Raw genomic sequence first — 15488 nt, 5'->3', positions numbered from 1 at the left:
TAGTCCCAGTCTTCAAGAAGGGTCGTCGAGCAGATGCGCAAAACTATAGACCTATATCTCTTACGTCGATCTCTTGCAGAATTTTAGAACATGTTTTTTGCTCGCGTATCATGTCATTTCTGGAAACCCAGAATCTACTATGTAGGAATCAACATGGATTCCGGAAACAGCGATCGTGTGAGACCCAACTCGCCTTATTTGTTCATGAGACCCAGAAAATATTAGATACAGGCTCCCAGGTAGATGCTATTTTTCTTGACTTCCGGAAGGCGTTCGATACAGTTCCGCACTGTCGCCTGATAAACAAAGTAAGAGCCTACGGAATATCAGACCAGCTGTGTGGCTGGATTGAAGAGTTTTTAGCAAACAGAACACAGTATGTTGTTATCAATGGAGAGACGTCTACAGACGTTAAAGTAACCTCTGGCGTGCCACAGGGGAGTGTTATGGGACCATTGCTTTTCACAATATATATAAATGACTTAGTAGATAGTGTCGGAAGTTCCATGCGGCTTTTCGCGGATGATGCTGTAGTATACAGAGAAGTTGCTGCATTAGAAAATTGTAGCGAAATACAGGAAGATCTGCAGCGGATAGGCACTTGGTGCAGGGAGTGGCAACATAGACAAATGTAATGTATTGCGAATACATAGAAAGAAGGATCCTTTATTGTGTGATTATGTGATAGCGGAACAAACACTGGTAGCAGTTACTTCTGTAAAATATCTGGGAGTATGCGTACGGAACGATTTGAAGTGGAATGATCATATAAAACTAATTGTTGGTAAGGCGGGTACCAGGTTGAGATTCATTGGGAGAGTGCTTAGAAAATGTAGTCCATCAACAAAGGAGGTGGCTTACAAAACACTCGTTCGACCTATACTTGAGTATTGCTCATCAGTGTGGGATCCGTACCAGGTCGGGTTGACGGAGGAGATAGAGAAGATCCAAAGAAGAGCGGCGCGTTTCGTCACTGGGTCATTTGGTAACCGTGATAGCGTTACGGAGATGTTTAATAAACTCAAGTGGCAGACTCTGCAAGAGAGGCGCTCTGCATCGCGGTGTAGCTTGCTCGCCAGGTTTCGAGAGGGTGCGTTTCTGGATGAGGTATCGAATATATTGCTTCCCCCTACTTATACTTCCCGAGGAGATCACGAATGTAAAATTAGAGAGATTAGAGCGCGCACGGAGGCTTTCAGACAGTCGTTCTTCCCGCGAACCATACGCGACTGGAACAGGAAAGGGAGGTAATGACAGTGGCACGTAAAGTGCCCTCCGCCACACACCGTTGGGTGGCTTGCGGAGTATCAATGTAGATGTAGTAGACATATTGATCTGCATATGAGTCTCAAAGTTCGTTAACCCCAAAGAAAGCAGTGACTGTAAACCTGCTGCTTAAACAATGAGCTCAAACATTCAGCACAGCAATGGTGATCCAGAGAATGGCGAGCATACAGATTTCTGCAAAGTGTGGACCAAGAAGTGCCCTATCCCGCCGGAGCTACCTATGCTCACTGTAATTATTCACGGACAGTTCTGATGATTGCCACTGTCGTGCAGATGTTTCTACCATAGAGAAGCGAGGGCGTGTTGCTACAGCTTCAATTCCGGAACCTATTCGTCTCCTAGTATGCGTGCTGATCTACGTCTCCAATATATGTAGCTGATATGCATTAAATGTCCACAGATCCACGTGTTTTCCGATCTGCTCTCCTACGTGCATAATCAACGTCTCTACTGATTTTTATTGATTCATACGCCTTGCTATCGTTTCCTGCCAAACACGTGATCCTATCCAATACTGGAAAACGCTTCCACATTATTAAATGGATCCTTGCAGGACACCCTGTCATGGTACAACGCCAGCCACAAGGAAAACGCCTTCCCCCTAAAAAGAAAAAAAAAGGCTCTGTCTCTGTAACGTCACTAACATCGCATCAGAGGTCCTCTGAATCTGTATGGCAGCTCACGAGACTAGGTCATTTTTTCTGCAAATACTGTTTCCTTCAGAGAGCGAGTGATGTTACTTACAAAAAGGTGTGACTAGAACACGAGGGAGCGGTGATGTCCTGCTGCTAGCTTTGCGGTTCGCTACAGTTCGACTGTTGGGCGGAGACAAGGTTGTTAATACAAAGTGGCTAGCCACTGGCTGGCTCGCCCCTAACGTCCCAACCTCGGAAAGGGCTGCCGAAGCTCCAGGCTATGCTGATGGTGAAGTACAGCTCTTTCCACAGAACTCTCTGCCCAGCTTGTCTCAGATCAAATGCAAAGTACTGTGCATTTCCAAGTACACAAAAATTATCCAGCAAACAAGTCACCCCAGCACCATGTTAAATTAAACGAAATGAACATAAAAAGAACACAGTATGTCCAGTAACTGTCATTTTAAATAAAAACTTTTTCCGAGGAATCTGCAGCGTTATCTCCCTCTGATCAACCTCAACTTTTACATCTACATCTACATCTACATCTACATGGATACTCTGCAAATCACACTTAAGTACCTGGCAGAGAGTTCATCGATCCACTTTCACAATAATTCTCTGTTATTCCACTCTCGAACAGCGTGCGGAGAAACGAACACTGAAAGGTGGCTACACTGAGCCACTGCGCCAGAGATTGCGCCAAAGAGTACTATTCAGCCGCCTCCACGGAGTGCTTGGGGAGAGCTCGTAGTAGTCAGTGCCTGTCGAGGACTCGTAATAGTCAGTGCTTGGGGAGAGCTCGTAGTAGTCAGTGCCTGTCGAGGACTCGTAGTAGTCAGTGCTTGTTGAGATGTGCTAGCAGAGAGTGCTTGCTGAGATGTGATACTGAAAAGTTCTTGTTGAGATGTGATAGTAGCGAGTCGGTGTGGAGAGATTGTAATGTCTAGAGTGCTTTTCATCAATATAAACGAAGGTAAAAAAAAAAAAAAATTCTTTTCTCTCTCATTATTTCAGTGTCCTGAATAATGCGTCATTACAGGTTCAGTCAACAAAGCATCTGGCGTGTGTTCTTGTATTAGAGTGTAATTCTGGGTTTCTTGCGCAATTATAGTATTTCTATTTTTTTTAATTACTTCACTATAAATGATATTTAAAATTTCTTGTCTTGTTGAAGAAGAACCGTGCCAGATGTGTACGTTGAGTCACACTCACACACACAGAACAATTACACTTGTGCTTTGGTTTCGTAGGTTTTATAGTTGCTGGGGACTTAATTAATTAATTGTGTTAACAGAAAATTTTCATTTTCATTCTTTGTTGTTGTTCTATGCAGTCAGATTGCGTAATAATACTAGTCAGGGCCAACCGCTTACGAGACACAGCGTAATCGGACATACAGCTACCAAAATTAAAAATTATTTTCAAATTTAATAATAATTAAGCCCCCATGCACGTGGCGACCGCTGCTTCGGATCGTCCCTTGGAATTCTTCTGATTGTAAAAATAGTAGACAGTAGTATTGTTGTAGTAATTTGTAGTTTGGTAATTGTAGTCTATTTTGCATGTGTAGATTTGGTAATTGTCATTCTTCTAATGGTATTTCAGAATTTAATTTTGTTGCCTTGTCTACGGGTTTGACAATTTAGTGCAATTATTTCAATTGTTCGTTAATCGTGTTTGAAGGAAACATTTCGTGTGAATGGTATTGTTGAAGATGAGGAGTCATTGTGTGTAATTTTCGTACAGTGACGAATTTTTTATGTTTTGTAAATGATTACGCGGTCAATGAAACAGGCAAAAATGATGAATAGTCAGCATAACGAAATTGTTAACATGGCGAACTCGCCAACAGAGGAAAACAGTGTCATAAATAATGTAGTGGAAAACAATTTAATAAGCAGGGAAAATAGTCCGGAAACAGTTCAAAATTTTTCACAATCAAAAAATTTTCAGAATACGAGATTAACGACAGAAGATATGGAGCAGTTAATGAGTGCAATATTAAATTTGGGAGCACGCTTAGACACACTGGGATCACAGTTACGATCTGAAATTAAAACCGATATGGAAGCAATGGTAACACGGTTAAGCTCACAAATAAGGACAGGTTTCAAAAACAAGAATGATGAATCAAAGAAAGAAATTAGAGAAGAAGTACAACCGATTTTGAAGGCTCACAATACTAGTTTAATTTCAACAGAAATTAGACAAGAGGAACAGGACAGAGATCGGGAAGAAAAAGATCGCGTGATAGTACAAAAATTTTCAGAGTTAAATTTACGACGTGCGCACGATAAGGAGGAAATATTTGAGAGAATCGAGGAATCCGTACCAAATGACAGATTAAATAACCTAACACAACAATATGAACAGTTAACTACCAAATGTGTCAGTACTGAAACCCGAGTCGCGACACTTACGGAAGACGTAAATAAACAGAAAGAAAAAATAGGTGACTTATCGGAAAGAGTTGAGGAGATTTCAGACAAATTGACAAGTATTAGTTTAAATGGGGACAGAGATTCAGATGATACAGCACCATTGCCATTTGCAGAAACCGAAGAGTATCAGAACATAAATAAACATGTTGAAAATCAGGGAAAATTTAATGAACGCGTTAAAAGGGAAGTTGAGGCATTACGAAAGCAAGTTAAACAAATCGAAGGCGAAATTGTAGGAAAAGACGGCAAAAGAAATATAGAATCACAGATACCAGAGGGATTTGATGAAAATAATTTGTTTCATTTACGGGATGCAACAAGAGAGCGCCAGGCGCGTGAATTTGACAATAATCGACATTGGGACAGGGACAGGCGCGGCAGGTCTTTGTCGCCACGAGGCGAAAACTTTGACTATAAACACTTTTTGACTGTTCGGAAATTTAAGATCTTTCGCAATTCTAAGAATGACATACATCCATGTTCATGGTTAGATCAATTTACGTACGCACTTCCGCCAAATTTGCCACTAAGTCACAAACTTAAAATTATGTGCGGCTATTAAAGTCCTCAGGGGATTCACTACTCTAAGTGAATATGTGCCGTAGCGAGCATAGGGCCCCGAGCTGTAGTGGTGCTATTTCCCTTTTAGTTTTCTGTACCGCTGCCTACTCTTTTACTATTCTTTGCATCTGTCAAAACAGCTCTTCGACTATCAATCTATCTAGAGAGTAAGTAAACATTAACCGGATATGACGATTTTACCAAAAGAGATTTCGGAAATTACCGTTTGGACTTACTGTACCTTCAGCAGCATTCATTCCTAGTTTAAATGAAATTTTACCTGTTTATCTTCGTAACAATATCACTTCATATGTTGCCGATATTCTTATTGCTAAACGTTCTTGGAGTGAGAATAACAAAATTTTGGATTCATTATTACGTATTTTTGCAAGAGTTGGAATTACAGTGAACTTAGAAAAATCTGAATTTGGTCGTTCTCAAGTGAAATTTCTCGGTCACATTATTTCTACAGAAGGTATTCTTCCTGATCCAGAGAAATTAGACGCTATTCGTAATTATGCTGTTCCTACCACAAAACGTGATGTTCGTAGTTTCCTTGGTGTCTGTAATTTTCTTGGACGCTTTGTTAGATTGGACGATTTGGCAACACCTCGTTTTTGCGAACTGTCTGGAAAGTTCTTTTTAAACGAAAATCGGTCGACAACTCTGTTTGGTTAGTTTGTATTCCTGATGAGTGGGTCAATAAATTGATTTGATACACACATTTCAGTTATGCACACTTTGGTCCCAGAAAATGCTTTCATAAATTACGGGAAAATTGCTACTTCAGTAATATGGAAAAACGTATTCGATCTGTTCTGGCCAAATGCAAATTATGTCAAAAGGCTAAGCCGCCAACAATTTCTCACAGAGCACTGTTGTTTCCTATCATTCCAGCGAAATTAAAGGACATGGCTGCAGTCGATTTGTTCGGTCCAGTGGTTCGTTCTACTAATGGTTTTGCGTACATTTTCGTAGCAGTGGAGTTGACATCAAAATATGTGTGTCTTACACCTTTACGCAAAGCAACAGCTCGTTCAGTATCTAACGCTATCATTAACCATTTTCTTAAAGAAGTTGGTCATGTTGATAAGGTTATATCAGATAATGGATCACAGTTCCGTTCTAAAATTTGGCTTCATACTCTACGGCGTCGTAAAATTAAACCAATTTTCATTTCACTTTTTCACCCTCAATCTAACGCTTCAGAGAGATGGATGAAGGAAATCAATAAATTGTGTCGTCTTTATTGTCATCAGAATCACAGAACGTGGGATCAGTACCTTCATATTTTTCAAAACATCCTGAATGAACTTCCTAATGATTCAACTTCTTTACCGCCTATACTGATATTAAAAAACAAAGCACCGACAAATCGCATTTCTGAAATCGTTCCTTTTCCGCCTACACGGAAACTGCGGCATTCTGAAGTTGTCAACCTGGCTCTACAAAATATTGGATCTGCAGCCGCTAGAAGAGAGAAATCAGCTAATCGTCCTGGTCGTTTAAAAACTTTTTCAGTCGGCCAAAAGGTATTAATTATGTCTCATCGTTTGTCTCATAAAGGAAAAGGCTTGTGTCGCAAATTTTTTCTGCTTTATAACGGTCCATATAGAATTCGCAAAATTATACATGATAACACTGTTGAAGTAGAAACTCTTAAATCACGACGCTCTAAGGGAATACATCATATATCTAACGTAAAAATTTTTGTGGAATGACATACTTTTGAGAAACTAACAGCTAGATGTAAACATGCGGAGAATACAAGGATACCGCGCTGTGTTTTGGCGGCGGCACATACTCAAAGCAACAGTCAAGTCTGCGCGCCGCACAAGGCAGTCATTGACCGCAAACAATTGCTTCCTACGTCACGCGCCTACAGCTGATCGAGCGCTCAGTGCGAATGCACTGACAGCCATAAACAAATACACAGTTTAATTTCTCCGATTAAATTCAGTATAAAGCTATAGTGACTTGATGAATTATGTTATTAACATTCAGTATTTTTCAGGATACGGTTCTATAATATATTTAAGAACTTCAGGTAAATTCTGTGTGTCTCCGACGTTAAGACGACTTGCTATCGAGAAATTTTCAGGAAGAATGTAATTTCGAAGAAGAAAGTAATAAAAAAAAAGGTAACTATTAATTGAGTTTATTTTTCAGGTAACATATTTCCACTGAGGTACGTACTTTAGACGTAATTTGCTGCTCGCGATTACGTGATTCATACTTTGTGCTAATTTCATGTTCTATGAATTTACTTGTGAAGCGACGTGCTTGCGTACGTTAACTGATTTTGACAATGATTATTAATGAACAGGGTTGTAACTTGTGTATATTATGCATCGCTTGGCTGCAATGCTTTTTCACTGATGTCATATTTTTTTATTATGTGCCTGCTGTGCTTATTTATTTAAATTATAATTGTCACCTGATTAATTGTGCTGATGTGGTTAGGTATGTAAGTTACACTTTGTCATTTATTTACTTGCGCCTTCATGTTTACTTATTAAGATGACATATGAACATTTATTTGCTTATGCTGATATGATGCTAATGACCTGTTTATTACGTAAGATATATGTTTACTGCTATGCATATGGATTGCATATTTACGCATTTCTGTTTTGTTGTCATAACTACTCTTCAATTTAGAATATAGAAATGCTGATATACTGTGTATGAACATAGAGTTTAGGTCACATTATTGTATTAATTATAGATTGTTCGCTTGGCAGAGCCTCGTTGTAAGAATTGTGCTGCATCCACTTGTTGACATTCTGTTCTCTACTGGTATATTTACTCGCTATTGCTTGTTTTGCTTACGCTCAGTGCCTTATATTTTTAAGATAGGAAAATGAACTGCTATAATTCGACATAAACGACATTAGTACAAGAAACTTCATAGAAGTCACATGAGCTGGAGGTTTTATGAAAGCTGTATAAATGTATGCTAATAGGAAGGAAGCTAACGACATGACATACCAAAACTAGGTTTAGACCATTGACAGTCATTACACTGCATTTTTCGTGAGCAATTGAAGTAGGAAGTGACTCTTGACACAAGAAATACTCCACATGTTTGCTTCTGTTTGCCATAATTCTTGAAGTGGTGTACACACTGTGAAATATTATGATCATTCACACTCCGTAATCGTACTCAATTACTGAGAATTATTCGTACTAAGTCTGTTAGAGGTCATGTATGCATTTCTTTTGTTTATAATTCATAATGAGTAGAAGATTTGGGTTAGATGGATTACACAGAGGTTGTGTGTTGACATTGTGTCTTCGGATTGTATGGGATGATGAGGTTTGCATTAGGATTTTATCTGTACTTGTTCGAGGAGACTGACTAGAGGAAAGAGTTGTTATGGAAGTGAAATGATATTGGCGATAAGGTTTATATGTGTCGACGTATTGAAGAGGTATTATTGAGGTATTGCAATTATATGAAGTTGATGATTATTGGAGTTTTTGTGGACAAGAGGTAAGGCAAATGATATTGATGATAAGATTTATATGTATCGACGTAAGAGGTATTATTGAAGTATTGAGATTATGTGATGCTGATGATTATTGGAGTTTTGATGTATAAGAGGTAAAGTAAGTGAGGTGCATTTTTTTTTTTTTTTTTTTTTTTTTTTGTTGGTCTATATGGAACAAGGAGGATGAAGATAGCAGATTAGAACACTAAAGTGGAAGGAAGATTGTCTACACACACTTTGTTAAATCACTAAGCAGTATATACTTTTTTTTTGAAGAGAGGAAGTATTTGCATATCTTGGCACACTGACAGTTGTTCAGCAGCAGTACATTTTGATCTGGCTTGGCAAACATTGGTCTTGACATGATGACTATGACATTGACTTAACTATTATTGACTGTTATACATTGCTGCCACTACTACTTGATACAAATGATGAACATCAGATTTTGGCAGAATTGCATTTACACAGTTAACACTATTCAGTTACACAGTAGTACTTAATATGGATGAAAGATGAGTGAGTGTGTTTTGTGTGTTTTCCTTTCCTAATCCTACCCAACCTATCTCCTAAGTATTATTTTATTTGTTTGTAGTGGCTTGCACTGACACCCATAAATATTATAGGTTTACTGATATTTGAGTATGTGTTATAGTTAATATGACAATTATCTGATATCATTTGTGTGTTTATTAGAATTTGTATGTTTAGTGTAAGAGCATTGTAAAAGCATTTGTATGTGCATTCAAACTATTGTTCATGCCTGAACTGTCTGATTAGTGATGGTGAATGTTATGGACTGTTACTTGTACTTTTTCTACATGATTGGTGCCACTAGGACATGTTTAATTTCTGCTTATAAACTCTGATGAGCAGTGTGATCAGTGATAGTGAATATTATGGACTATTACTTGTACTTTTTCTACATGATTGGTGCCACTAGGACATGTTTAATTTTTGCTTGTAAACTCTGATGAACAGTGTGATCAGTGATAGTGAATATTATGGACTGTTACTTGTACTTTTTCTACATGATTGGTGCCACTAGGACATGTTTAATTTCTGCTAATAAACTCTGATGAACAGTGTGATCAGTGATAGTGAATATTATGGACTGCTGTCTGCACCTGCTCAACATAATGGTTGCCACTGATGGACTCTTTCTACTGAATTGTTGGTGTCTGCACCTACTCAACATTGCTGGGTGCCACTGATGGACTGATTCTACTGAAATAATGTAACTTGTTGGTGTCTGCACCTGTTCAACATTGCTGGGTGCCACTGATGGAACTGCTTCTATTGAAATGATGTCACTTGTTGGTGTCAGCACCTGTTCAACAATGCTGGGTGTCACTATTGGAACTGCTTCTACTGACATAATGTCACTTGTTGGTGTCTGCACCTGTTCAACATTACTGGGTCCCACTGATGAACTGCTTCTACTGAAATGATGTCACTTGTTGGTGTTTGCGCCTGTTCAACATTGCTGGGTGCCACAGATGGAACTGCTTCTACTGAAATGAAGTCACTTGTTGGTGTCTGCACCTGTTCAACATTGCTGGGTGCCACTGATGAAACTGCTTTTACTAAAATGATGTCACTTGTTGGTGTTTGCACCTGTTGACCATCGCTGGGTGCTACTACTGGAACTAATCATTGAAAGCATTTTATGTGAACATTTGTATAAACTGATTTTTTGTGTATTGTGTGAACTATTATGTAAAGTCACATGTATGAAAAGAATTTGTATTGCTTACTGTATTTTATATAGTAGGTTATTGAAAGGTCAGTGCAATGCCAAAAAAAAAATTTTAACTAATTATGTGATATTTAGGTATTAATATTATCTTTTATTTTTGTCTGTATTTTTGTGGGCGAATTTGGTGGTATTTTCACCATCAATGCTGGCAAAAATACCATCAAATTCTGGCCGTGGAGGAGGGGCATATGAAAGGTGGCTACACTGAGCCACTGCGCCAGAGATTGCGCCAAAGAGTACTATTCAGCCGCCTCCACGGAGTGCTTGGGGAGAGCTCGTAGTAGTCAGTGCCTGTCGAGGACTCGTAGTAGTCAGTGCTTGGGGAGAGCTCGTAGTAGTCAGTGCCTGTCGAGGACTCGTAGTAGTCAGTGCTTGTTGAGATGTGCTAGCAGAGAGTGCTTGCTGAGATGTGATACTGAAAAGTTCTTGTTGAGATGTGATAGTAGCGAGTCGGTGTGGAGAGATTGTAATGTCTAGAGTGCTTTTTATCAATATAAACGAAGGTAAAAAAAAAAAATTTCTTTTCTCTCTCATTATTTCAGTGTCCTGAATAATGCGTCATTACAGGTTCAGTCAACAAAGCATCTGGCGTGTGTTCTTGTATTAGAGTGTTATTCTGGGTTTCTTGCGCAATTATAGTATTTCTATTTTTTTTAATTTCTTCAGTATAAATGATATTTAAAATTTCTTGTCTTGTTGAAGAAGAACCGTGCCAGATGTGTACGTTGAGTCACACTCACACACACAGAACAATTACACTTGTGCTTTGGTTTCGTAGGTTTTATAGTTGCTGGGGACTTAATTAATTAATTGTGTTAACAGAAAATTTTCATTTTCATTCTTTGTTGTTGTTCTATGCAGTCAGATTGCGTAATAATACTAGTCAGGGCCAACCGTTTACGAGACACAGCGTAATCGGACATACAGCTACCAAAATTAAAAATTATTTTCAAATTTAATAATAATTAAGCCCCCATGCAACACTTATATCTTTCCGTGCGAGCTCTGATTTCGCTTATTGTATTATAATGATAGTTTCTCCCTGTATAGGTCGGTGTCAGCAAAATATTCTCACATTCTGAAGTGACAGTTGTTGATTGAAATTTCGTGAGAAGATTCTGTCGCAACGAAAGACCCTTTCGTTTTAAAGGTGTCCATCCTAAATCCTGCATCATATCCGTGGCACTCTCTTCCCTATTTCGCGATAATACAAAACGTGCTGCTCTTCTTTGAACTTCGTCGGCGTACTCCGTTAATCCTGTCTGGTAAGCATACCAGACCGCGCAACAAACAGTACTCCAAAAGAGGACGGACAAGCGTAGTGTAAGCAATCTCTTTAGTAGATCTGTTACATTTTCTAAGTGTTCTACCAATAAAACGCAGTCTTTGGTTTGCCTTCCCCACAATTTTTTCTATGTGTTCTTCCCAATTTAAATTGTTCGGTAATTGTAATTCCTATATATTTAGTTGAATTTACGGCTCTTAGATTACACTGGTTTAACGTGCAACCCAAGTTTAGCGGATTCACACTTTTCATTATTTAGGGTCAACTGCCAATTTTCACGCCGTACAGATATCTTTTCTAAATTGTTTTGCAATTTGTTTTGATCTTCTGATGACTTTACTAGACGATAATCGACAGCATCATCTGCAGATAACCTAAGACGGTTGCTCATATTGTGTCCTAAATCATCTGTATAGGTAAGGAACAGCATAAAGCCTGTAACACTACCTTGTGGAACACCAGAAATCATTTCTGTTTTACACGATGACTATCCCCTCTGACAGGGAATCGCGAATCCAGTCGCATAACTGAGACGATATGCCATAAGCAACCAATTTCACTACAAGCCGCTTTTGTGGTAATGTCAACAGCCTTTTGGAAATCCAGAAATACGGAATCAATTTGAAATCATTTGTTAATAGCACTCAACACTTCGCGTGTGTAAAGAGCTAGTTGTGTTTCACAGGGACGATGTTTTCTAAATACGTGTTGACTGTGTGTCCATAGACGGTTCTCTTCGAGGTAATTCATTATGTTCGAACACAATATACTCGTATGTTCCAGAATCCCGTTGCATATCGACGGTCATGATGTGAGCCTGTAATTTAGTGGATTATTCCTACTACCTTTCTTGAATAATGGTATGGCCTAAGCAACTTTAGGTACGATTTTTTCGTCGAGCGAGCTGTTGTGTATGATTGTTAAGTATGAGGCTGTTGCATCAGCATGCTCTAAAAGGAACCTAATTGGTATACAGTCTGGACCAAAAGACTTGCTTTTATTAAGTGATTTAAGTTGCTTCACTGCTCCCAGGATATCCACTCCTAAGTTACACATGTTGCCAGCTGCTCTTGATTCGAATTCTGGAATATTTACTTCGTCTTCTTTGGTGAAAGAATTTCGAAAGGCCGTGTTTCGCAGAGCTATCGTCGACAGTTGAATGAAAAAGGCATATGAAACTACTTTCCGCATTTCCTAGAATTAGTCAGAATTAACAGTGCTCTGGAAGCTTTAAGATCAAATAAGGTCGATGGAATGGCTAACACTCCATCGGAATTTCTAAAATCATTTGGGTAAGTGGCAATCAAGTGATTATTGAAGTTGGTGTGTTAAATCTATGAGACTAGCGACGTACCATCACACTTCTGGAAAAATAGCATCCTCATAATTCGAAAGATAGGAAGAGCTGACAAGTTCGAGAATTAGCACACAATCAGCCTTAAATCTCATGATTCCAAGCTATTGACAAGTATAGTGTAGAGAAGAACGGAAAATAAAATTGAAGATCTGTTAGATGATGATCAGTTTGAGTTTACGATTGGTGAAGGCATCAGAAAGGCACTTCTGGCGTTGCAACTCATAATGGAAGCAAGACTGAAGAAAAATCAAGACAGCTTATAGGATCTGTCGACCTAGAGAGTGTGTTCGACAGTCTAAAATGCTGCAAGATGGTCAGATTCTGAGAAAAATAGGGTTAAGCTATAGAGAGACATGGATAGTACACAACAGTACAAGAGACTAGAGGGAATACTAAGAGCGGAAGACAAAGAACGAAGTGCTCGGATTAAAAAGGGTGTGAGACAAGGACGTAGTCTTTCACCCATACTGTTCAATCTATATAAGCAACGATGAAAATAATAGGAAGGTTCAAGAGTGGAACTAAAATTCGAGGTGAAAGGATATCAACGATAAGATTCACTGATGACGTTGCTATCCTCAGTGAAAGTGAAGAAGAATTGCACGATCTGCTGAATGGAATGAGCGGTGTAGCGTGTGCAGAGTACGAATTGATAGTAAACTGGAGAAAGACAAAAGTAATGAGAAGAAACAGAAACGAAAATAGTCAGAAACTTAACGTCAACATTGGTGATGGGGAAGTAGACAAAGTTTGGAATTATGCTATGTTGGAAGCAAAATAAACCATGACTGCAGAAGCCAGAAGGACACAAAAAGGAGACTAGCACAGGTCAAAAGTGCATTCCTGGCGAAGACAATTCTACTAGCATCAGACATAGGTCTTAATTTGAGGAAGAAATTTATGAGAATGTGCGTTTGGAGCACAACGTTTCGGTAGTGAATCATTGGCAGTAGGAAAACCGGAACAGAAGAGAATCGAAGCGTTTGAGATTCAGTACTACAGAAGTGTGTTAAAAATTAAGTGGATTTTTAAGGTAAGGAATGAGGAAGTTCTCCGCAGAATCAGCGAAGAAAATTACATATGGACTACACCAACGAGAAGAAGAGACAAGATGATAGGACGTTTGCTAATATTTCAGGTAATAACTTCCATGGTACTAGAGAGAGAGAGTAGAAACTGAAGCGGAAGACAGAGATTGGAATATATTCAACAAATAAATGAGGACGTAGGATGCAAGTGCTATTCTGACAAAACAATCGGGGCTAGAATGATTCTCTATTTGTCTCTTCTCCATTCACTCACTTTCATTACTGCCTCACGTGGCCGCAGCGCCAGCAGGAGACCATTCAGTCTCGCAGTGGTAGATGTCATGATGTTGGGCTCATCAGCCTAGCATCGCCCTCTAGAGCTGTGTCCTGTCGCTTCGTAGTGCCATATGTCATTAGTGCAGGCCATTTCCTATGACTGGAAATCTGCGCAAGCACTGTAATGTATTCATAATCAATGACGTGATGATATACCTGTAGCCCAATAAGCGGCATTACGCTGTATGGCTGGTCTTCATTAGTAATCCGGCTTGGAAACTGGTAGCTCCCTTCTGTGACGCTGCAGCTGCCGTGGCGAGGCCGCTGATCTTCCCTCCAACAATACATCAGCGTGTTCACAAAAGGACTCAAGTACGCGTATCGACATCTAGAGTACACAGCTAACGATTAAAAGTACAACACCAAGAAGACGAATTTTAGTTCATGTAGAAAGAATACATGATCAGATTCTTTGGTGGTATTCCGGCTGCGGAATTTAGTATATATAACTGCTGTCTCTGTCAGCACCAATAACTCTTGCGAGGTGCCGGTGGTATGTTCATATAAATTTGTATAAGAAAAGTAATACACTCTACTGCATCCCCCCTTGTGTGCCACTTTTCTTATCAGCCAATGGATAATAATTAACGCTACAAGCATCTTTTTGGGCTCTGGAGACGATAGTTCAACAGCTTACACCTGCGCCACAATTTATTTTTATGATAATTTGATTAATTAATATCCTCCAAAAATATATGGCACTGGGAGAGGATGCTAAACGTTGTATCTTAACTTCAGAAATAATTATCAGATTGGATATCACTGTGATACACTACTGGCCATTAAAATTGCTACACCAAGAAGAAATGCAGATGATACACGGGTATTCATTGGACGAATATATTATACTAGAGCTGACATGTGATTACATTTTCACGCAATTTGAGTGCATAGATCCTGAGAAATCAGTACACAGAACAACCACCTCTGGCCGTAATAACGGAGTTGAAAGGCTTGGGCATTGAGTCAAACAGAGCTTGGATGGCGTGTACAGGTACAGCTGCCCATGCAGCTTCAACACGATATCACAGTTCATCAAGAGTAGTGACTGGCGTATTGTGGCGAGCCAGTTACTCGACCACCATTGACCAGACGTTTTCAGTTGGTGAGAGATCTGGAGAATGTGCTAGCCAGGGCAACAATCGAATATTTTCTGTATCCAGAAAGGCCCGTAAAGGACCTGTAATATGCGGTCGTGCATTATCCTGCTGAAATGTAGAGTTTCGCAGGGATCGAATGAAGGGTAGAGCCACGGGTCGTAACCCATCTGAAATGTAACGTCCACTGTTCAAAGTGCCGTCA

The sequence above is a fragment of the Schistocerca serialis genome, chromosome 1 (genome assembly GCF_023864345.2).
Source record: "Schistocerca serialis cubense isolate TAMUIC-IGC-003099 chromosome 1, iqSchSeri2.2, whole genome shotgun sequence".
In the NCBI taxonomy this organism is placed as follows: domain Eukaryota; kingdom Metazoa; phylum Arthropoda; class Insecta; order Orthoptera; family Acrididae; genus Schistocerca; species Schistocerca serialis.
The sequence above is the reverse complement of the archived record's forward strand: the minus strand, read 5'-3'. Positions refer to the sequence as shown.